Source organism: Mirounga angustirostris, unplaced genomic scaffold (assembly GCF_029215605.1).
Source record: "Mirounga angustirostris isolate CCGP_5_RB_7025 unplaced genomic scaffold, mMirAng1.0.hap1 SCAF_7, whole genome shotgun sequence".
In the NCBI taxonomy this organism is placed as follows: domain Eukaryota; kingdom Metazoa; phylum Chordata; class Mammalia; order Carnivora; family Phocidae; genus Mirounga; species Mirounga angustirostris.
Genome location: NW_026991715.1, coordinates 141,564,070 through 141,589,348, shown reverse-complemented (window position 1 = coordinate 141,589,348; position 25,279 = coordinate 141,564,070). Strand labels below are relative to the sequence as shown.

At 41.0% G+C, this 25,279-nt stretch overlaps 1 protein-coding gene across 3 annotated transcripts in view; it reads left to right on the top strand.

Annotated features, from left to right (window-relative positions):
• FBXL7 (F-box and leucine rich repeat protein 7) overlaps window positions 1-25,279 on the top strand; it is a 371,784-nt gene that overhangs the window by 294,302 nt on the left and 52,203 nt on the right. Inside the window, exon 1 of one of the 3 annotated variants that reach the window (XM_064596838.1) lies at window positions 23,061-23,317. The exons of the other annotated variants lie outside the window; for them this stretch is intronic. The gene's annotated coding sequence lies outside the window, so the exon portion shown is untranslated. Of the gene's footprint in view, window positions 1-23,060; window positions 23,318-25,279 lie in introns of those variants that run through there. 3 annotated transcript variants of the gene reach the window in all.

Below are 25,279 nucleotides of genomic sequence, written 5' to 3'. Positions count from 1 at the left end.
CTGATCCAGAAATCTCATTACAAAATTATTTTCTCACCGCCTATATATTTTCATTCTCTTTTGAACCCATCTTTCTGGTTCCCTTTAAAGAGTTAAAGAAAATGTTTTCATTTGCTCATTCCATATTTATATGAAAGTCATGTTTTTAAGGTTTTGAAAGTTATACGTCGGCACAAGTGGTGTATAGATTTTTGTAATAGGATTTTTGTCTTCCATGAAAGACACATACATAAAACCGGTAAAAGTATTGCTGTTCTGAATCTGGTGGACCAGAAACACTCCAGCCAACCTTAAATGCACGGCTCCCTGATTGTGAATCCTGTGACCTTAACTGGCTTCTCTTTCAAGGAGTTCAGATCATGGCTCTGAGACTTAGAAGCTGTGTGAACCTATCAGAGTTCTCAATCCTTTGATGCCCCCATTTACCCTAACGGTGTGTGTTTTCTGGGCTTGACCTGAAAGCCTGACCTTCCGGAAGTATGCAGATAGCAGAAGTGCTGCTTTCTCAATATGATTTACATCACGCACCTGATAGCTATAAAGACTTAAGTAGGCAACAGAGAAATTAGCAAATTCATTGGCTACTAATTTTGTGAATTCCAGTTCTCAAGACTGTTCTTGGATTCCAGAAGTTAAATGTTACATTTCAATAAGAAATATTTCCAAGTGATGGAGCGGGGCCACTCATTGTCAATATTTACATTTTTAATGGTCACGGTGCTTGGTAATAAAGTCATGATTTATCAGGGGTATACACCATTAGCTTATTTCAAATGTACATAGTGGGTTACTTATGAGTCATTGTTCTGCCCTTTTAGTAAATATTCTGATGTAATGCTATAATTTTTAAGGAAGCCAGCATTAATAACCAATCATGGCTATCACCAGCTAGATTTGCCCTCAGGAAAGAAATGAAATGATCTGTATTTTAATTCCAGTTTCTTACGACATTTTCTACTGTACATTTCCTGTGTAAAATGCAAGAACAGAATATGAACAGAGTCTAATGGTTAGATCTTGGACAAAACCTAATTTAGAATTATAATATGTAACTATGTATTATTATACATAACTATGGGATTTTTGGGGGGTCCCACTTTTAAAAATGTTTTTTATTAACATATAATGTATTATTTGTCAGGGGTACTGATATGAGGAATTTGAGAAACAAGACAGAGGATCAGAGGGGAAGGGAGGGAAAAATGTAACTAATGCAATTATAATGTACAGTAGAAATATTAGAATCACACAGAGAAAAGACATAGAGGGTATAGTGATCCTTTTTTTGGAGTATCTACTAAACATTTTATTCGACTCATCCTTTTCAGCTTCACAATGACCCTAAAGAGTTGGGTGTTGTTTTTTAAAATATGGGAAATGGAGAACCAGACAAAATGAGTGACTCAGAATCACACAGTCCAGGACATGGTAGGGAGGACATTCGATGCAGGTCTGTCTGACCACAGAGCCCGTGATCTCCTATTACAACACAGGAAAATAGCCCTGAATGGAGAGGTTTCATACCGCAATGGAATCCTGTGTACTACATCACAGGACAAATCATCTTCATGTGCTTTTGCTTTGTATAACAGATCCTGTCACCTTTGTCAGGACTTTTTTTGAAGTAGCTGTAGACTTTTAGAGTTTTCTTTAGAATAATCTGTTTTGTAGCACCCTGGGTAATTTGATGACCTGCATGTAGCTAAAGAACTCTCAGCAGGATTTGGGTCACAAAAATACTTCAATCTTGGCCCAAAGATATTTATTTTCTACTAATACTTACATAGGTTTTAGGTGCCTCCACTCACCAATAACATCCATTCACTCATTCAATAAATTCAATGTTCTTTGCTGCTGGGGACTATTTTAGGTGCTTAGGATATCATGGTGAACAAAATCCAGATGGTCTTTGCCTTCGTGGTCCTTATCATTGCACAATATTCTATCAATTTTATTCATTCATTTATTCTTTTATCAAATATTTATGGCACACTTCTGATGTGCCAGAAATTGTTTTCAGAGCTTTGAGATACATCAGTGAACAGAATAAAGATCCCTGCTCTTCTGGAGCATGCATTCTGGCTAAGGAAGGCAGACAGAACTCTGTAGACATGGTAAATGAGAAACATTATCTAGTACTTTGGAGATGAAAAGTGCCACAGAGGAAAAAGAAAAAGTGAAAAAAAAATAGATCACGTGAAGAGAGATTGATTGGGAAGATCAAGATGGGAGGCAAGCAGGTTGCAATTTTAAATAAGATGCTCTAGCTCAGCCTCATCAGGAAGGTGACATTTGAGCAAAGACCTGCATGAGGTGGGGAAGTGTTCTTGACTGAATGAATGTTTATGTTCCTCCAGGTTCATATGTTGAAATCCTCACCCCTAATGTTATGGTATTAGGAGGGGAGCCTTTGGGAAGTGACTAGGTCACTAAGATAGAGACAAATGAGATTAGTGCCCTCATAAAAGGGAACCCAGAGAACTCCCTAGCACTTTCTTTCATGTGAGGTTATGGTAAGAAGATAGCCATCTTCTCAGGAAGGGAACCAGGAAGTGATCCTTTGCGAGACACTGAATCTACCGGTGCCTTGATCTTAGACTTTCAGCTTCCAGAACTGTGGGGAATAAATTTCTGTTGTTTATAAGCTACTCGGTCTCTGGTATTCTGTTACAGCAGCCCTCAGGGACTAAGACAGGGAATGAGCCATGTAGACATTTGTGATGAGAGCATTCCAACAGAGGCAGCAGGGAGTGCGAAGCTTCTAAGTGGAGGTGTGCCCAGTGTATCCGAAGCAGGAGCAGTGCACTAGAGCTAAGTAGGAAAGAGGAAGAGTAGTAAGAAGTGGGTCTGAGAGATAGTGAGAGTCCAGACCTTGTGATATGTTATGCCCCACTGAGTCCGAGGCACCCTGCAAGTTGTGGAACAGAGAGCAAGGGGACCTTGTCTGTGTCAACTTCCAGCCTCCTGTCAACCACTCACCATGGCCATCCCCACCATAAGCTGTGATAGAACCTGCTAGGGGATCCTTATCAGGAGAACTGGGATAAATGAGCTGTCAACTCTGTCTTCACCCTTTGTCTAGGCAGGACCCCTCCTCTTGGACATCTTGTGAGTGCTTGGTATCTTCCACTACTTCACTTGGAAGAAAGCACTGAGGCATCCAGACTTCTCAGGTTTAGATCTCTCCCTGTGCCTAGCAGACGAATACCCAGAATTTCATAGAATCACATAGCCCAAGGCTGAAACATTACGTCACTCCTTAATCTAAGATAATAAGATGCCTGATGCTTTGGTGACATGTTGTCTTAGTTAGTTTAGGCTGCTATAATAAATATTCCATTGACTGGGCAGCTTTTAAACAGTGGGCATTATTTCTCAGAGTTCTCGCGGCTCGGAGTCAAGGCACCAGCAAATTCAGTGTCTGGTTGGAGCCTGCTTCCTGGTTCCTAGATGGTTATCTTCTTGCTGTAACTTCCCATGGAGGAAGGGGTGAGGGAGCTCTCCAGGGCCTCTCTTAGAAGGGCACCAGTCGCATTCACCAGGGCTCTGCCATCAGGAACTAATCACCTCTCAAAGGCTAATCACTTCTTAATACCATCACATTGGGGAAGAGATTTCAATCTATGAATCTGATGGGGGTGGAGAGGGACACAAACATTCACTCCATACAAGTCTAGAGCACTTATCCAATTTGGACTGAAGCCATCGTAACATTCAAAGTAAAAATTCAACATAAATTGAAATACCATAAATAATATTATTTTATGAAATTACAAGTTACTACTTTTAAGAGAACTTACAGTTTTCTTGTACTATAGAAAGAACCCTTTCAAAAGCAGCAAACACTCAAGTTACCTTTAACTGCGTATATTGGATAAAATTAAGAGTGACACCTATTCTTTCGAAGTTTGCAGAAGAAATCCTAGGACATTTTAAAGGATCTGAGACACAGAGTTTCGCCCATATATAGCCGGCATGCCATCAAAAGGGGAAAATAACCATAAATATGCTTTATTTAACTTCCAAACAGCTAATCAGAGACTACAGTTAAGTTTAGCGAAGATAAACTTGTTTGAACAAGACGTTTATGTTTGGTTACAATTGACATTTAAGACGATCATGCTTAAGATTGAATCCAGCAAAGGGAAATTGAGCCAAATTCTAGATAAAGCTGAATGAGACAACCCTCTGTGCATAACCTATTACCTAATCACTGTTTAGTAAGTATTATCATGATTAGTGTTAAGATATCCTGAAAGCTAAGGATGGCTAGAAGTCAAATCAGGCAAAGACCCAGAACAATACATCTTCCTTGAAACTGACTTGGTGGGAAGTCAGGGATCCAAGGTCAGCATCTGACAGCTGCGGTTCTCAAGGCTGTGGGTTCCTGGATGCAGACTGTCCTTGGTGGCTATTTGTGATGCTCTTGGATCAGAGTAGGGGTTTTTTTGGTTTTTTGGTTTTCGGTTTTTTTTGTTGGGTGTTGTTTTTTTTTTTTCTTTTGAGATTTTTGGAACTTAATCACTTGGCACAAAGACAAAAAAGGAGAAATGGTTAAGTAAGTTTTGTTTGGGAGCAAAAGGGAGATACTCGTTCCTCTCGACATTTCCAAGGTGCACAATGGAATTAGGCCATGAAGGAAAACAACTGTTTAGTCCGGTGTGTTGGAGTATGGGAGAGGCGTGTGGGTGGGCTTCCCCCTGCTGAGTCATGTGGCTCGTCCCCACATCAGGGAATCAGCCAAGCACACCCTGAATGGGGACCATTCTCAATGCCGAATTTTAAAAACTTTCAAGTATTTGCATTCCCAGCTCAATGACTATTTCTGCTACATTTGACTCTGCTAACTATACCCACCCCTTGCTTGAAATGTTTTTTACTCTTGGTTTCTGAATCTACTCCTGGAACCAGGACCATCTTCCTATATGGACATCTCTTCTCCCTTGACAGTGCATTTGAAATGCTAGTCGTTCTTGGAAGGTCTTTGCAGACCCTCTGTTTTTTTTTCCCAGTACACTTCCTAGTACAGACTTTTAATGACTTAAAAACTGTGTGTGGGTATTAAAGAGGGCACGTTCTGCATGGAGCACTGGGTGTTAGACACAAACAACGAATCATGGAACACTACATCAAAAACTAATGGTGTAATGTGTGGTGATTAACATAACAATAAAATTTTTTTTAAAAAGCTAACTAAACAAACAGAAAATAAACCTGTTAAAACCAGGAAAACAACAACAACAAAAAACTGATGATGTACAAAAAAAAGAAAAAAAAAACTGTGTGGAAAATCGTTATCTTTAACCCAGATTTTCTTCCCTAAGTTCTATAGAGATAGCTTTATCTACGGGTATATTGATAAGTGACTATTACTAAATAACCATCATTACATATTTATTTTTGCCTCTTTGTTTTTGAAACATATAGAGCTAGTGAGCCCTGTAATGGTTTTGCCTTTTATGAACTGCTTATCATGACTCCCTAAGATTCTTCTCCTTTCTTTGTTCTTCCTTTGCTGTGATTTTTCTCATTCTTTAAAAACTCTGGTTTTCCCAGAGGACTGTGCAGCTCAAGCACTCTTCATGCGTTGCTGGCTACTCCCCGTTTCTCTGCTATGTCCTGCCTCCCTCCTCATACACTTTACCCGTTTTTCTATCAGGTTCTCTGTGTTTTCACTGTCTCCTCCTGTCCCAGCAAGTTCAGATTTCAGGAGCAATCTTAGAATAAGTACAAAGCATTTAAAGCCCCTCCGGATTGAAAACAAAGCATTTTTGGGTGCCTGGGTGGCTCAGTTGGTTAAGCGACTGCCTTCGGCTCAGGTCATGATCCCGGGGTCCTGGGATCGAGTCCCGCATTGGGCTCCCTGCTCCACGGGGAGCCTGCTTCTCCCTCTCCCACGCCCCCTGCTTGTGTTCCCTCTCTCGCTGTGTCTCTCTCTGTCAAATAAATAAATAAAATCTTTAAAAAAAAAAAAAAAAGAAAAGAAAACAAAGCATTTTTGTAAATTCCTCTCCCCAGAGATCTCCTCCGGATGTCAGTCTTCTTTTGTGGGGGGTATGAAAATCCAGAAAAATCAAGCGTCAAAGATATTTTTGTGGGGCTGATGGTAACTCATGGTTTCTCAAAAATAGTTTTGCTGGAGTCTGTATCCCTTCAATTGTGCTACCAAAAAAAAAAAAAAGAACTGAATCTGTTTTTAAATAATTTTGAGAAATTCTGCATATTAATTCTTCATGGCAATTTCTGAGGTACATTGAGATCTGAAGGCCAGGAGAGCTCTTGCCTTCATTTCTATTTCCGAGCCCGATATACGACTGACCCTTTCTCCAACGACACCTGTTGTTACATTAGCATCTCAGGGCAGTGGTTCTCTCTAAAAGCCCCATCCAGCCATGCTGAAATCAGCAGAATGGGCTAATTGGAGGTGGAGATGGGGTCTGTAGGCAAGGATGAGGCTTCTGGAGTGGGACAGACAGTGCGGGCTGACCAGCGGCTTCGGAAAGCCTGTGAGAATAGCATGTCTTGCTGTGACTCTTTTAAATGATTTGTGGCAAATGTGTTGTGTATTAATGATTTAATTGTAATAAAGAAAAATGCATTTTATGAACTAGTGCTTTTTAGTGGAACAAGGAAACGACCATTAGCTTTTTCAAGTTGTACCGGATTTTACTACCTCTGATTAGAAAAGAAGAAAGATCCGATGGAAGGACCTCTACAGATAAAATGTTATGTTTTGAAACATTCTTCATATCGACCTCATTTTTTTGGTGATTCTTCATATAATTTTCAGGAAACATCTTTTTGCTCCCTTTCCTCAAATTTCTTACAAATGTCCAGTGCTAAGAAATGTGTTTTCTAATATCAAAAAGATAATTCATGGAAGCTTTTGCTTCTGTTAAAAAGTCAATCTCCCTCGGGCGCCTGGGTGGCTCAGTCGTTCAGCGTCTGCCTTCGGCTCCGGTCATGATCCCAGGGTCCTGGGATTGAGCCCTACATCGGGCTCCCCGCTCAGCAGGAAGCCTGCTTCTCCCTCTCCCACTCCTCCTGCTTGTGTTCCCTCTCTCCTGTCTCTGTGTCAAATAAATAAATAAAATTTAAAAAAAAAAAGTCTATCTCCCTCTTCTTCTGAGACACACAATTTAAAATAAATACCTTTATTTTTCTCTGCCCTTATTACTCTCCTTTTTTCTTCATAATACTTTTCATACACACACATGTGTGTGTTTATTGGTTTTATTGTCTGTCTGTCTGTCTTTCTCTACTAGAATGATCTAGGGATCTTGACTCTTTCCCCTGCTGTGTCCTTCCCACATAGTAGGGATTCAGAAAATATTTAAATGAATAAAATAGTATGAACTTTTCTTCCCATGTGGTTGATTTGTCATAGCATTAAAAATATGATAAAAGTCCCATATTCTAAGTATGCAAATAACAACAGTTTTGAGAAGATAAATGAGTATCTATATATTGCTCTCCTCAAATTCCTAAATCTGATGAAGGAAAGCTTAAAAGAGGATTGTAAACATATCTAGAATTTCTGGTAATTCCAGTGGGTTGCAAATTGCTGAATAATCAGTGTGGTTTTATTGTCTTTTCTAAGTTTTAAAATCAAGCTAATTTACATCTCAAAACGATGTCAGATGCGTAATCTTTAAAAAAGAATCTATGCACAGTGGCAGCAAAGATACGTAGACTTTCCAAAGATTAGGCTAAAAAGTGAGTAACTACTGTTCTGGAGAAACACCACATGTTAAAAAAAAATGTTTTCATAGGAAAAAACCTTCCTTCCTGTGATAGCTCTGTCCTTGCCAGCCCTGCCTAAAGACACTCCTGGCAACGGGGGCAGTTTAGCTGTGGATGGGGACAGCCTGCGAAGGGGGATGATTTGGAGTTCTGCTTTAACAGGAAGGAGAAAGCAATTGCCAGTAGAAGCTTTAATTGCATACAGATTGGCCTTTTCTTTTGCTTCAATCCTTTCCGTTCCAGTGCCAGGGAAGGGCAAGTATTACCTTCACTGCTCACACTGGAGGTCTGCTTCCATTTAGCTGCAGCTGCCCAAGCAAATCTTGCCTTCTTTCTAGAGCCGCTTGCTGCTCCTGAAGTAGGCTGAGAGGCCTTAGGATGGCTCCAGATAAGGGCGGTAACATTTCTGAAGGCGGCCTGCTCCTGTCCCTGCCTGGGGGGGGGAGGGGGGGGATGTTCCCGGCCTCCTTGGAGGGGCAATGAGAGAAAGCCTGGGGCAGGGTGGGGGTGGGGGAGGCCAGGCCTGGCCTCCCTCGTGCTGGAGGAGGAGGAGGCCAGGAGCAGAATATGCAGTAGGATTGGGCTGAATGGAGAGAAATGGTCAGGGCTCAGGAAAGAGATGAGTGCCTCCACAGCTTCCCTCAGGCCCCAAGGGAGGAGGCAGGGGGGATGAGGGAAAACCAGACACTAAGAAAGGGTGTATACTGGAGGCCACAGGGAGAGGGCCCAGAGCAGGTGTGTGTAGGCTGCAGAGGGGACGAGGGCTTTGGCATTGGCAGATAAATGGCATTATTTCTGTCACAAGGGATAAAGTGTGGTCACCAACAGAACCTCCCCTCCTCAAAAAAAAAAAAAAAAAAAAAAAGCTTCAGAAGTAACTAAGAGTCATGAATATAAGACAATCCAAATGGCTAGGGACGCCTGTAGGAAGATGTCTTTCTCCTTAAGCTTCAGGATCCATTTTGGTTCCCCCTTCCCTCAGGGAGGACACACCTGACCTCCAGCTCAGCCCCCAGCCTTCCGTGGGAGCTGTGCTCCCAGATGCAAAGGTGACCGCCTGGCTGGGCCACCTCTTAACCTCCTCTTCTATGCAATTTGGTGCCTAATTGTCCTGATCCCTCTGAGTTAACTACTATGTGAAAATAAATCCTTCTAAGAAATGCATTCTTTCAACTTGAGGGAAATGACTTCCTTTTTGTTCTTACCGGATGTTTCTGTGTGCTCTTCTGATGCAGTGAATTTACTGAGGGCCTCTATTTAGTTTTTCTGTACGTACCAGCCTATTCCAGTGTGGGGTGCACACAGGATGCTCCCATTTAGGGGTGACGGTGTAGAATCAATATTCAGACAGGACTCTGAACACCTTGATTACAGCTCCACTTTCCCTTCTAACCAGCCCTCTGACCACAAGCCAAGTAGCAGACTCACCGAGACCCAGTTATCTCCTCTTGCCAACTGGGAAAATTATGACTAACTCACCTGGTGTAAAAAAATGGAAAAAAATGTTAAATTGTTGTTAAATGAATATCCCTCAAATATAAAATAGGATTAGCAATATTCTATTAACTAAGATCCAATAAAATGTGACATTTCATATTGAAAGTGTATTAAACATCATTATATCATTACTTATCTTCCTTTTTTTAAAGTTTTTATTTATTTACTTAGAAAGAGAGAGAGCACATGCAGGGGGAGGGGCAGAGAGAGAGAGAGAATCCCAAGCAGACTTTGCTGATCATGGAGCCCGACACAGGGCTTGATCTCAGGACCCTGAGATCATGACCTTGGCTGGAATCAAGAGTCGGATGCTCAACTGACTGAGCTACCCAGGTGCCCCTCATTACTCATCTTCTTTTCCAATATAAAATCAAAGATCATTTACTGTAAAACTAAATGAAAAGATATGGAAGTGAATGAAATAAAAAGCCACAGCTCACTGCCTAATTCAGTTCTCCAGATAAATCCACTGTGGTGTGTGGATATATCTTGATGTGTGTCATTCCAGACATTTTTCTAAAAATAATTATTCAAATAGGCAAAACAAACTATTTATCAAGCATGGGATCACAATTACAGATCTTATAATTTGCCTTCCTACTAACTGAAATATTAAAGTCTTCCTTTTCTCCATTTCCATATCTTCTAAATCGACCTCATTTTTCTAATGTTTTCAGAGTATTCCATCACATGAATATACATCAATTTATTCAGCAAGCTGATTGACACAAAATTTTTCTGCTGTTATACACTTGTTCTAAAAACTTCTCCTTAACTAAAAAGAGAGAGAGAGAACAAGTTTAAAGGCCAAAAGAGAAAGAAATGATTGCAACACATAAAAACAGAAGAAGGGTTTTGTTCCATAACATAGAAATAGCTCTTATAAATCAATATGAAAACATAAGAAACAGCCCAACTTAAGAAGAAACCAAAGCAAAAAGGTATGAAAAAGATAATTCTTAGGAGATGTGTGAACACATGAAATATGCTCAATCTCCTCTTCAAAGAAATAGAAATTAAAACTATAACAAAATGTTTTTCTCCTACCAAACTGGGAAAAAAAGGAAAGGACCAGTCATCTTGAATATTTATTAAAATGTGAGGAAACAGGGGTGCCTGGGTGGCTTAGTCAGTTAAGCATCTGCCTTTGGCTTGGGCCATGATCCCAGGGTCCTGGGATCGAGCCCCTCATCGGGCTCCCTGCTTGGCCGGGAGCCTGCTTCTCCCTCTCCCTCCGCCCCCCCACCTTGTGATTTCTCTCTATCTGTGTGTGTCAAATAAATAAATAAAATCTTTTTTAAAAAATGTGAGGAAATAGCATGTTTATACACTGGTGGACTGGTAATTGTCCCAAACTCTTGACAGAACAATTTGGCAATACGGATCCAATTTTTTTTTTAAGACTTGTATTTATTTACTTGACAGAGAGATAGAGAGCACAAGTAGGCAGAGCAGCAGGCAGAGGGAGAGGGAGAAGCAGGCTTTCTGCTGAGCAGGGAGCCAGACATAGGGTTCAATCCCAGGACCCTGGGATTATGACTTGAGCCGAAGGCAGATGCTTAACCTACTGAGCCACCCAGGCGCCCCCGATCCAATTTTTTTAAGTAAATACTCTAGCCCAAGGTGCAAGGCAGAATTCTAAGATGGTCTACAAGATTCTTGCCCCCTGCATACAAGCTCTGCACCATTCCCTCCTTTGAATGTGAATAGGACCTATGTATATGATGAGAGCTCACTCTCTTGATTAGGTTGCACTATATAGCAAAGGTGAAGAAATTTTGCAGATGTAATTAAGCACCCAAATCAGTTAATTTTTATTTAATCAAAAGGGAGATTATTCTGGGTGGGCCCGACCTGATTAGGTGAGAGCCCTTAAAGGAGAGACTGGGGCTTTCCTAAGACATTGTCTGCTGGCCCTGATAAAGTAAACTGCCATTGTGGTGAGGGGGTCACCTGTGAGGAATTGCAGGCAACCTCTAAGAGCTGGGCAACCAGCAAGGAAACAGGTACCTCAGTCCTGCCACCACCATCTTCCAACAATGTCAATTTGAAAAAGACTCCTGAGCTCTAGAAAGGACACGGCCCAGCCAACACTTTGATTGCAGCCTAGGGAGATCCTGAACAGAAGATCCAGCCAAGACTCCCAACCCACAACAACTGTGAAATCATGACTGGTGGTGTTTAAAGCCACTAAGTTAGTTGATTGTTACACAGCAGTAGGTGACTGATACACCCAGCAATTGCACTTCTAGGAATTTAACTGACAAAAATCCTCTGTCAAGTCGACAATTCCTCATGTACAGTTAGGTACCTTGAAGAATGGTTTCAGATAATCTGATCTTTCGGTGACAATTTACAAGGCTTTTCCAGCCCTTGATGTCATCAGGCCCCCCTCAATAGCTACTTTTTCCAGTCTGGAAGGAAGTTCAATATGGCAGGAACAACACTGAAACTAAGATGATTTTGTGTAGGGGCGCCTGGGTGGCTCAGTCGTTAAGCGCCTGCCTTTGGCTCAGGTCATGATCCCAGGGTCCTGGGATCGAGCCCCACATCGGGCTCCCTGCTCGGCGGGAAGCCTGCTTCTCCCTCTCCCACTCCCCCTGCTTGTGTTCCCTCTCTCACTGTGTCTCTCTCTGTCAAATAAATAAATAAAATCTTTAAAAAAAGATGATTTTGTGTGTGTTCCCTCATGCATGGTTTTTTTTTTTTTTTTTTTAAGATTTTATTTATTTTTTGACAGACAGCGAGAGAGGGAACACAAGCAGGGGGGGTGGGAAAGGGAGAAGCAGGCCTCTGGTGGAGCAAGGAGCCCGATGTGGGACTCGATCCCAGGACCCTGGGATCATGACCTGAGCCAAAGGCAGACGCTGAACGACTGAGCCACCCAGGCGCCCCCCGCATGCATGTTTTAATAGAATGGTTGAGCTCAGGCAGAACTTTAAGTTAAGTGTCAAGCTTTCTACTGCAACAAAATAACTGCAGGACTTTTGTTGTGGCTGAGAGCCCAAACTTTGTTTCATGAAGAAGGAGGAGACCCTGTTGCTTCTCCAGAAACTCTGGGGGGTTTCATTGTTATTTCAAACAGTATTTTTCGGGAGCACTGAATCCTTGGCTGTTTAAAAGGAAACAAAGCCAGGGGTTAATGTGTTCAAATGCTGTTGCCTGGAATTATTCTCTCTTCTGGAAAAGTAACCCCAAGATGGCAGCTGCCATGATTGAATATGTTTTTGGGGGGTGTTCTTAAAACTGCATGTATAAATGATTGCACTAGTAATGTGCAGTTTAATGAACTCCACTGATATATGGTTTATGGAAGTGATTCTTTCATGTATTAAAAACTCTTTATAGCTTTGGCCCACCCCTAAATTTTATCCTCTGGTCTGTGATTTAAGTATTTGCAAAAAGCCACCTACCTGTATGATGAATGCAGTGTGTGATTCTTCTCTTGATATGCCTGTTAAAATGTAGCATCCATTTTTCTTCTTTTCTTTGTGTCTGAAAGAGACATTCTAATAGAAGGTTAATAAACATTTGGCGAATAAATGAATAGATGAATGAATGAGTCGGAAGAACCAAATCACTACTAATTCAAAACACAAATTTTTTATGTGTTACTTTAGTTTTCCATCTCTTGAAATGAAATTACTGCTAGTGTTCTGACAGCTTATCTGGATTTAATTTACCTGTACAAACATCATGTCCGTGACCATCTCCCTGCTTCTGCCTTACCTCTTCTCAACACTAAATAGGTCTTAATTCATCCAATGCTCCTATGAGTGAAGTACTCTTTTTTTTTTTAAAGATTTTTATTTATTTATTTGAGAGAGAGAATGAGATAGAGAGAGCATGAGAGGGAGGAGGGTTAGAGGGAGAAGCAGGCTCCTCGCTGAGCAGGGAGCCCGATGCGGGACTCGATCCTGGGACTCCAGGATCATGACCTGAGCCGAAGGCAGTCGCTTAACCAACTGAGCCACCCAGGCGCCCTGAGTGAAGTACTCTTACTGTCTCCATTACACAGCTGAGAAAACTGAGGTCCGGAGTGATGGGTTTGAACCAGCAGTCTGGTTCCGGGAGTGGGCTCTGTAAGCACCAGTGATTCCACCTGTAGACATTAGAGCTTTAGGTATCCCACATGTCCAGACATCATAACATCCTGGAAAAGCATGACCACCCATGAAGGCTCTTACCCAACTTTAAGTTAAATTCATCATGAATACTTCTGAATGTGGGAAAACTTTACGTAAATGTGAGGGGTGGCAGGAAAGCTTGTGGAAAGAGGGTGTGGCAATATGGGCCATGATAAGAAAGTATTTGAAACCTATAAATTGATCAATTCAAGGGAGAATCACAAATGTGTTTCTGTGTGGAAAAGCAATAATTTTGAAAAGAAATTGCACAATATTCTTCACCCGCTAGGACCACAGCTTCTGGAGAGAAGGGGACATGTCTTTGAAAGGGCTCCCTGATCAGGCAAATCAACGCTGGATCATAGGGGAGGGATCAGTCCCAGGGAGACCACTTACCCAGCCATATAGACTGTGATCATGTCCTCATCATCTCCTGAATGACAGGTAGGAGGGCCTCTTAAAGCTCAGGCATTTGTTATAGTTATTAATATCATGATTAAGAATTATAGCTTTTTTCTTTTTTCTTTTTTTTTAAAGATTTTACTTATTTATATGACAGAGAGAGACACAGCGAGAGAGGAACACAAGCAGGGGGAGTGGAGAGGGACAAGCAGGCTTCCCATGGAGCAGGGAGCCCGATGCGGGGCTCGATCCCAGGACCCTGGGATCATGACCCGAGCCGAAGGCAGACGCTTAACGACTGAGCCACCCAGGCGCCCCAAGAGTTATAGCTTTTTTCATAGAACATATGTGCTGGGCATTGTAGCAGGTGCTTCCAAGCATTATCTCATTTAATTCTCCCTCCCAACCTTTCCTCCCCAGTCAACTGGGGATGGCAGCCAAGCACTGTCAGATGCCCTCCTTTCTTGTTGATGTTCGGATATCTTAGTTGTGATTTAAAATCCAGAGGTTACTGTTTCTTCCTTACCTTTACCTACCATTTCCCCTCCAGAGAGCTCATCCGCAAAGTGAAACAAAGAGATGGACTTCCCACATAATGATCTAAGCTCTTGATTTGTGTTTTCCTGAATCCTTTAAAAAAAAGATCCTGGAGGAGTAAGTCCACACTGGATGTCCCTTTTGGATGCATGCTGTGCTGTGCGCCCTGCTCTTCTCCTTGCATGGGATCCCGCCCTGTTTGCCAATGCACAGGAGCACCTCCTAACTTCTCTGCTCCTGAAGCTGCTCAGACTCTTTCCAAAAGGGCTCCATGTGAGGGCTCTTTCTTTTTCCTTGGGAAAACACAGCTCTGAAATGCTGCCTTGCCTGATAGAGAACATTGCTTTGGAGCTATTTTATGTGTAATCAGCAAGGATACTCACACCCGGCCATTTCCTGGAGAACATGTTGCCAGGTCAGCTCACAATCGCCTCCCTTTTTTTTTTTTTTTTTTTTTTTTTTGGCATTCCCTTGTCTTTTGGAGAGTCTTACCACTGTTCAGAGGATTTTTCATCAGTCAAGTACTTTCCGTCTGAAAATGAGGCGTAAATGCCCTCTTTTCCTGTTTTAGGCTGAACGCAAAATGAAGTCCAACTTGTGAACAGACTTGTTCTTAGAATCACTCACAAAGTAAAACACACTTTGAGTCACTACAGGACTTAACCATAGGAATGCAGACTATTAGGAACTTGTCCTCTCCCTGTCCTCCAAGAGGCTAGAACTCGTTTTACCAGCAACAGAAGTCTATTGGAATTAATGAAATAATGGATCGTTCCAATGATTTAATATATGCTCTGCAGCATGAGGATACTTTTCTCCTCTCATTTTGCCTGAGAGTGAGAGTCACCATGAATCTCTTAATGTACAGTAATTCTCAAGGCTAAATCTATATGAATTGAATAAATATTATTTGCCATGTATCTCATCCAACACTTCCAATTTGTCCTTAATACTTTCTAATAGGTAATTAATGTGGTTTGGGGGAGCTAAGGAGTTCTAGAATACAAACCACTAAGCACAAACAGCCTATTCTCTCTGTGCTCACCCTGTCGATTTCATCAAAGTCACCACTGGCCAGGTCTTTGAGCATATAAGGAGATGGTGAAAAGTCCCATCAGTCCATGCTAGAGAGTAGTTCCCTTAGCACTATCCTTGCAGACTTTGGAATATCTCTCCAATATTGGATTGGTTACAGTGGAAACAGAGAGAAAGATTATAATCATACATAATAAAGATTTCCATTTGTGAGCTCAGCTATTGGATCTGTCATCTTTCATCAGTAGAAAAATGGAGGAAATCAAATACTTTGTTTTTGTTTTAACCACCCAGAAGGAAGAGAGCAGTGTGTGGGAAATCAGTATATCTTACTTACTCCGACAACCCCTCCCTCTGGAGTGTATAAATGATCAGGGGCAGGCAAAATTACTTTTCCATCATATTTGGCACAAAACTACCCTGGTGAGTGAGGAGAAAGGGAATCATTTGATAAGATTTGGAAAATACCATCTGTTTTTCTTAGTATTTTTGGATGAATTTATCAGGCATCCTGTAATTTACACTTTCTGTTGAAAACTATAATTGAATACCCTGCAAGAACATAAAGCCTTTGGGTATTAGTCAGAAGCTATGTGTGGACTGCGCCATTGGAGGAGGCCATGTTTACAGTCAAGGGTAGAATCTTAAATGTTTAATTGTTTCCTCCCTGAGAAAAAAAACGTTCCCTATGCCTTCAGAGAATGCTTCCTTGCTCTATGAACTTGGAACTAAATATTGATGTTTAGGCATTTCCAGTTCTAGGACGAATCATTCCATGACTTTGAAATTATTTTTCATATTCTTACAAGTTTAGCTTGGCTTGCCATGTATGTGACTCTTATAGATGCCAAGTAGTGTGGACGGGGTGAAGGATACACAAATAATTAAGAAGTCTTTTCCTGAGAAAAATAAACCAGGATATCAAGGGTGGAGAGCTGATATAGGTGAACACTGCTAATAGCTCCCACTGAGGACTCACTTTTGTAAGCTTTCAAGATACTTCTTATTTAATCCTCCTCTCTTGAGGTCAATTCAATAATGTCCATTTTACAAAAGAGGAACCTGACTCTGCTGGCAAATGAAGAAACCAGGAGTCGAGCCCAGGTACACTGGCTTCAGTCGGTGTTCAGAAGCCCCATGCTCTGATACAACACAGTGAATACAGGGATTAAACACGTTACCACTGGGTACCATGGAACACAGGCAAGGGCCATCTGGCCTAGCCCAGGGCGGATGGGGGGAGGTGGGACTCAAGGCATAGTCTCTGGCTTCTCTCTTGTCTTTTCAAGGAGGTAATATCTTGAACAGAGATTTAAAAGATGAGAGAGTAACTGTTAGCTGAAGGAAGAGACCCAAGGACCTGCCAAAGAGAGGCCACAGCTCAGCAAAGGCCCTGAGTTGAGGAGGGGTACTTGGGGCGAAGGGTTGGGGTAGTGAGAGGTGGAAAAGGAGCATCTATTTATTCCTGGGACCTGAGCGATGGGACTCAATTCTGGCCAATCGGATGGCTGTAGAGATGTTTACCATCAAGAATCTGGGAGGACACCTCCTGGAGGGACACTGCACACTGCTTTTCTGCAGTCCATGCCCTTGGTGCCCTGTACATTGAGGTACACTAGTGCTCTGATTTGGGAGTAAAGCTGTTCAGAGTCCTGGATTATCAAATGCATGGCAGGAAGGGGCGTGGCATGAAGGTAAGGAAGGGTATGGGCAGGAGTGCAGTTAACAAGGGTTTTGCATTTATGATCAGAACTTGAAATTTCCCCTATGTTGATGGTTTTAGAAAAATCAATGTGGCAGTTGCACAGAGCTTGAATTTGTTAGGGACACAACTCTAAACTTCGCATTTGTAACACTGGCTATCTTCTTGAATGACATATGGATATTTGATCCTTTCAACTCTCTTAATGAACAGTGACAGAGATGTAACAGACTGTTTTCATCAACATTTACAAAGTTTCTCTTTGCCAAGCCATTGGACCAAAATGTTCAATAGAATAAAGTGGACCACTTGGGAGTTTCTTTACTCTGATTTCATCTTTTTGCCTTTAGAGAGAAATGGTTCAGGCACCAGACTATGAAGCAGAAATAAGAGAGAGAGGCAAAGGAGCTGTGAAATCCAGATAGTAAATAACCATCTGTTAGCAATTTATCTGACAAATATTTGTAGAGCGCCTAGACATGCTTGGTTCATTTGGACATGCAGCATTAAGTGTTTGTCCTCATAAGTGTGTACATTTCATAGTTGACTATAATGAATAGGTCAGCCTAAATGTGAAAAAATCAAATTTCAAAAGCATTTTTTTTAATAAACATCCTGTTACCCAGCATGTTAACTATCCCGTCATTCAATAGGATTTAGAATCTGTCTAGGTAATCTTAGGCCTAATTGCCATGCGACCTCACCTGAATGTTAATTTCATTAGCATGTTTTGGTGGAAAGAAAAGAAGGAAGAAGTTTGAGTTGGGATATCTGGCTCAGGTTCGGGGTCAAGAAAAAGTTCCAGTTCAAATCAGGTGCTTTTCTATAAAAGGAGACATTAAACTGGATGATGTTTTTAATCGTTTTTGAATATGAACATGCGAAGAGTGTAATATTTCATATTTTCCCACATGCTTTCCCACCTATGACATATTCATGCTCTCAGCATGAAGTAGATTATTCTCCTAGGGAACCCAGCCACAAACAGCCCCCACCACTTACAGCAATTTCCCAGTATATTAACTTAGCAGGATTTATTGAGTCACGTTCTCTGAGTGGGCACTGGAATGGTTACTCTCTTTCTCACAAATACCCCAGTTAAACTGCTCAGTCATAACAGACTCAGATGGGCCACAAAAACCAGATACTGTTCCCTAAATAGTACCCATCCACCTCTTGACCAATGTTTTGTTTAATTGTTTACAATGAAACCAGGGTATTAGTCCACCATTGTGATGATAAGACCAGTGTATTTCCTAATGTTAGAAACAAGTCAAAATTCATTGTTCTCACTTCCTTGGCAGAGTTTAGTTGACCTCACCCAAATCAGGAACACAATTAGCTTGAAAGTTTGCCCTGGTAATCTTGATGAAAATAAAAACAAAGTGATTATCTAAGATCCTGGTTTATTTCTTATCGTCGCTTAATTCTACATATTTGAAATATAAGAAAATTTTGCAATATCTAGTGTACATTGTTTATTTAAAATATATATATATTAAAAATTTTTTTTTGAAGATTTTTTTTTTTTGTAATCGCTACACCCAACGTGGGGCTCCACCTCATGACCCCGAGATCAGGAGTCTCATGCTCTTCCTACTGAACCAACCAGGTGCCCCACAGTAAAATTTTTTTAATGTGTAAAATATAAATGAGTTAAAAAAATTTTCCTGCAATTTTGTATTTTAAAGATCACTACTATTAATGTGAAGAAGAGATTTTTCTACAGATGTGCATATATTTATATAAATCATAAATACATATTTGCAAAAATTTATAATGAAACAATAACTCTTTTACACTCTGCAGTGCTTGTAAATGGGTTGGGACAAAAAAAGGTCTGTAAATCCTTTGTCCTGATGGGCTTACTATAGTACAGGTAGTTAACCATTACTTTTCCACCTTAATGTACATATTTCCCTATCTCCTCTAAAATAAAAATGATCTTAGGAAAAAGGATACATTTAAGACAGGACTATCACAAATTTGATCTATTAAATTTGTGTTGGTCATAGAATAAAAATTCCATACATATGCTAAAATACGCATGTGTTTCTTATTGCTTTCCTTTTTCCTTCTTTTTCTCTTATGTCCTTCCTTCTCTCTTTCTTTCTTCTCCTTCTTTCTTTGATAGGGTCATGATATACATGTTATTTACAACTGGTGCTTTTTTCCACTTGGCTTTTTAGTCCCATGAGTATCAAATTCCTTTTTAATGGCTTTAACTAAAGTAGCATTATTTGTGATAGTTAACCAACTCCTAATAAATGCATATCTTGTGTCATCATAAGCAATGTTTCAGTATGCATTCTCATATATTTATTCTTTGCATGTATGTAAGTATTTTTTGGAAGATAAATTGCAAAAACTAAAAATGCCTAAGATTGAAAGTTTGCACATATTAAATTATAAACAATACTGTAACACTGCCTTCCAGAAAGGTGTTACTAGTTTTCACTCCCACAATAATCAGGTAAGGGTGTCCCTCTTCTGCTGCTCCAGCCAGCATCTGTAAACCCTCACCACAGGAGGGGATGGAGGAGATTATTCATCCCTCTCATTTCTCTAGTTTAAACACTGAGCTTGAGAGGTGCTGAAGGTTTGTTTTTCCATCATCATCCGTGTAATAAGAACTGGGTTCAAGCCCAGCTGAGGTCATAGTATTAGTAATAATAATCATGGCCAACAGTTCAGAGCCAACCACTATTGTAAACACTTTTAAAATCGTTTTCCTCACAAGAGTCCTACAAGTTAGGCGCAATTACTATCCCCAGATGGCAGGTGAAGAAATTAAGGCACCAAGAGACGAAGCGACCTTTCCCCAAATCAGTAAGGTTAGAATTGGCAATATGGCCCGAGAGTCCGTGCTCTGAACCTGTATGCGATATGGGTGGCTCAGCTGGTTGAGCGTCCGACTCTTGCTTTGGGCTCAGATCATGATCTCAGAGTGGTGGGATAGAGTCGCGCATTGAGCTCCAGGCTCAGTGGGAAGGAAGAGCAGGATCAAGGATTTTGAGTTAAAAAGAACTCAGTGTGTGTGTGTGTGTGTGTGTGTGTGTTTGGGAAAGAGGACTGGAGCTTTGGGCAAGCAGAGGAGAATGTGTCAGTCAGCTATGACCAGTGAACTGTAGCTGGGGTTTCTCAGGAGTAAGAACAGAGACCACACACAACCCCTTGAGCCGCTTGAGCCATAAATCTAGCAAGTGGAGAAAGCTTTGAATTGAGTAAGAGACTGGGGTGTAAACTGGACTGGAAAAATCTTCACAAATGAAAATGACTGAAAAATGATGTATCAAGTAAGGTGTTTCTTACAATTGAATGAAAAAAACACAATTAGTAATTAATGGAAAAAATCTGTTCCAAGTATATATCTCAATGAGTTGAGACTCTCCACTCAAATGGGTTGCACAGCTCATTGTTTGTTTTCTAGGTGTAGCAACCTATGGGTGTGCAGGGATCTTAAATCCTCAAAGTTCTCTTAGGGTTGATGGGCCCCTGAGGACTTAGGTAAGCATGGTCTGTCTGCCTTCTATAGGAGGCATCATGCCTTACTCTTATGTTAAGCACACTGCACATCCTTCTGAACCCACCTCCAACTACCTTCTTCATCTCCATATTCAAGCCCAAGACATTGCTGGAACCGGTTTCCTCTCCCTAAACATCGGGGGAATCTCAGTGGTCCCTTCCACTGCTCTGCCACTGTAGGACCATTTCTCTCCAATACTCATGGTGCTCGGGCATGTCTACCAGTCATGATGCTCTGCAAACCTCAGCCAGGGAATGATCTATGAGGCTTCACTTGCCACTTGCCACAGAACCTGGTGGCAGAGGAAGTGTATGTCCTTCTCACTTCTTGCAAATTATGTTCTTTGAAAACTCTCCCCTCTCCTCTTCCCTTCCTCCCCCTTTCCTCTTATGTCCTCCTGTCCCAAAAGCAGGCTTAATATGGGCCCGGGTTGCAGAAGAATATTTTAATGAAATGAATTCAGATTCTCTTCTCCAAGTTGTCATTCCACAAATCTTCAGAAATCCATGGTAACTTTGGTTCCAGTAACAGATCCTCCTTTGAAATCTTTGGTTCCGTGTGTTATTTAGATTGAACTGAAGCTGTGCTCATTGGGAGTGAGTGTAGAGAAGGGTCTTCAAACCCATCCCCATGGATTCCACCTTGTTCCTCAGGCAGCCCCTGACATAGGTCTTTGGAACCCTAGAACTCATAGGAACACAGTTTGAAAACCACTGTTCTGGAAATGAGGAATTATTCAAAGTCTATTAGCAAGGGAGTTAGTTGGTAAAAGTAATGAATGTTTTCTTGTAGTCCTAGGCAAAGTGGGAAACCAACACAATTGGATTGGGATCAGAAGACATATTTGAGCTTAGTTTAATTATACAGAAAAAAAAAAAAACGATTTCCTTTCTCCTCCAGTGAAGTTCTGAATCTTTTTAACTACTAACAGATATATGTAAAGATGACTTGCAAAGGGTGATTTCCAATATGTAATGTACAGTTTCTGATATATATGTGTATAATTATTTGATGCATATGTTTGAAATGTTTCTGTTTCAAGGACCAACAGCCATAAATTGAGGAAATAAAAACAGACAACTTAAACAGTTGTTACAAGCTGGCACAGAGACTCAAGAAAATGCAGCATTCATCAATATGGCAGTTTGGATTTCTTTCCAAGTTCATGGCTTCATATTCCAGTCTTATCCCATTTCTTTTTTCACATTAGAATTCTACAACATTCCAAGAGAACCATAGCAAATTTCAACCTTACAGTTATTAGAGAATGAAAAAGATGGAAGAATATATATATATCAAACAATTCATCATATGAATAATAACCATAAATAACACATCATCATTGATAGCAAAGATAAAGGATTATTCTATACTAAACCTTTCAGCCAATATTTTGGTCAGGAAAAGTATTCTTTTGGTATTCACTGGGTGAAAGAAGGAGAAAGTCAATGGTTTTGCAGCTTAAGCCCTTTTATGGTGGTTAGCTCCAAGGGATCTGAAAACTGTAGATTTCTCTGAAGGCATTTATTGTTACGTATGGTGTTTATACACAACAGGCAATACCCTTATGTGTCTATTAATTTCATTTGCAAAGAGATGCTCCGGTGGGAATGATCTGATATACACATTTGCACTACTTTGTCCATATGTGAATTCATAAGCGACCAAGCTACTGGCCAGGTGTTCATTTTTTTTGTTTATCTTTTCTTTTCTTTCTATTTAAAAAAGCCAAATTATTTTTATTCTTTTGTCTGATTTAAGTTGTTTGCCTCTGCTTCTTTGGTCAAAACCAAAATAGAACCATTTTTCCGATTTTCCCATTTTTTTCCACATTTAAATTACCTGGGGTATTATTTTATAGATTCATCCTTACCGTACTATGGGTATACAGTGGATCACTAGAAATTTAATGTAATAAAATACTGTTTTATGGCCATGAACTATAAGTGACTGATACACAATTTGGTCTGGAAAAATTTCCACTAACATAGCTTAATAAATACATAATATGTATTTTTTCAAGATTTTATTTATTTGAGAGAGGGAGAGAGCGTGCACATGCACAAGTGCAGGGGAGGGGCAGAGAGGGAAGCAGACTCCCTGCTGAGCAGGGAGCCTAATGCAGGGTTTGACCCCAGGACCCTGAGATCATGACCTGAGCCATAGGAAGTCACCTAACCAGCTGAGCCACCAGGCACTCCTATAATATTTATTTTTAATATATAGGATTTAAAAAAATATACCTTGGATCCTTTCCCTCCTCTTCCTTATCTATGTCACTTAAAGTTAGGTTTTGGGGGCACCTGGGTGACTTAGTCGGTTAAGTGGCTGACTCTTGATTTCAGCTCAGGTCATGATCTCAGGGTCCTGGGATCGAGCCCTGCGTTGGGCTCCATGCTCAGCAGGCAGTTTTCTTGAGGATTTTCTCTCTCAATCTGCCCCACCCCCTACTCGCACGTCCTCTCTCTCTAAAATCAATCAATCTTTTTTTTTTTTTTAAGTTAGGTTTTCAAAGCCAGTCACCATCACCTGAACAGAGATCAAGGAAGCCAATTATCTATGTCTCAACATTGAGTAGACGCTGCAGGGATGCAAGGAGGTGATAGTTGGAGTCTTTAAAGGTCCCCCATGTTTTCACCAATTCTGGAATCAAGAAGGAAGATGCATAGGCAACTATGGGGCCCAGGCAGTACCAGAAGTTTCTTATCCTTCTTGTGTTCCATGTTCCCAATGACACATGAGACAAGCGTAAGTACCTCAACTCAGAGATCCTCAGCCTAAGATGATTTTGCCCCACAGGGGACTTTGAGCGATATCTGTAAACATTTCTGGTTGTCACAAATACAAATATGCTATTGGTTTCTAGCAGGTAAAGTCCAGGGATGCTGCTTAGATGATCATACCCAAAATGTCAGTAGTGCCAATGCTGGGAAAGACGGTCCCGTCTTACAGAGAAGGAACCTGAGGCTCCAAAGGGTCCACAGCTTGGGACTGTCAGAGCTAGAATCAAACTCAGGCCTGACTCAGAAGTTGACATGCTGTATCACTGAAACTCATTCCTTCTCAGGTGGTAAGAGGTCAGATCAGAACATGTGAGTCAACATCCAATTACAGACAATTATGAAGATGAGGAGACTGTGTATCTTATCTTATAGGGACTGTGGAGCCATTGAAGGTTTATATGCAGAAATAGTAAATAAAAGCTAATACTTCTAGAAAATCAATGCTCAGCTGGGAGACTTGGAGAAAATACACCAGCACACATAAATTCCTATTTTCCACCAATTTATTGGTCATGAAATTTCATTCCTTATGCTCTCCTGTTTACAAAGACACATATTCTCCTGTCTGACAGCCTTGAGTTGCCAAAATTTATTACGAGTAGCAAACTTGAGCCAAAATTAAATCAGACATTTTATTTTAGGTGTTATTTCCAAAACTTCATTTTTAGTTTCCAAGTATCAAGTAATGCCCTCTGGCCATCCTGCTTGCTTCATTTTCAGAGAAGTCCAGTGTGGCCAGGTTACCAGTGAGGAATTCTGATTGCACCTTGCACGTGATACTGAGAGCTCCCCATTTTAGTGATATTATTTCAGTCTTTGTGATTTTGGGTTTATTTTACTCTCTCATGAGCTTATTCAAATTCAGGTCCTTGGAGCCTGTCTTTGAAAACTGTTTATTCCAACCTCCATTGTCTTCTCATATTTGCTCATCAGCATATTAATTCTCCTCAACCTGGCTTGCTATTTTCCCATTTCCATAGTCACTACCAACAGATTCAAGGATTCTTTAACCACTTAAATGCTTAAGGGTAGTGCACGTCTTACCATTGGACTCCTCTTGGAAACTTACTGGACTCTGGGCCCAAATGACTCATGGGATGTTGGCACTGACAGGAGCCTTAGACATTGTCTAGTCCAGTCCCCTGCTCAGATATTTAGAGAAGTACGATCCAACTGGGGGAGTGTCTTGGCCAAGGCCACACAGCCAGTGAGCTGTCACAGTAAGACCATGGTCTTTATCTGCTGATTTCCATTGCCAGGGTCTCTGCACGATACTTTTTGACAAAGTTCCTTCCAGTAATAGAGCTCGTTAGAATGTGGCTCAAGGTAGTATTTGCTCTGTGGTAGTGAATTCTACTCCACAGACTACATCGTAGATTCTAGAGTGGTATGTTTCTGCTCCCTGTGTATTCTTTAACACTGCCTGTTTCTGGTCTTGCCAAGATAATGCCTTGGCATTTCTTGGGACTGGGTGTGATGACAGTAGAACCGATACTTAGCCGAACACTTGAGCAGGAAATGTCATCGCTGTCACAGCCTTCTTCTAGATCAGGCACAGGCTCCCAAGCGTGGCTGCCTCACAGCCCACATATGCAAGAATATTACCAGACGACAGACATTTGCTTTGTCCATATTTCTGTTGTCTTTTAAAGAGCAATAATAGGGGCTCTTGGGTAGCTCAGTCGGTGAAGCATCTGACTCTTGATTTTGGCTCAGGTCATGATCTCGGGGTCGTGAGATCGAGCCCTGTGTCGGGCTCCTCACTAGTGGGGAGTCTGCTTGAGATTCCCTCTCTCCTTCTCCCTCTGCCTCTCCCCTCCCTGCATGCTTGTTCTCTCTCTCTCTCTCTCTCATAAATAAATAAATCTTTAAAAGAAAAAAAAGAACAATTATAGTTGCTCAAACTAGAAGGCAGAAAGAAAATCCT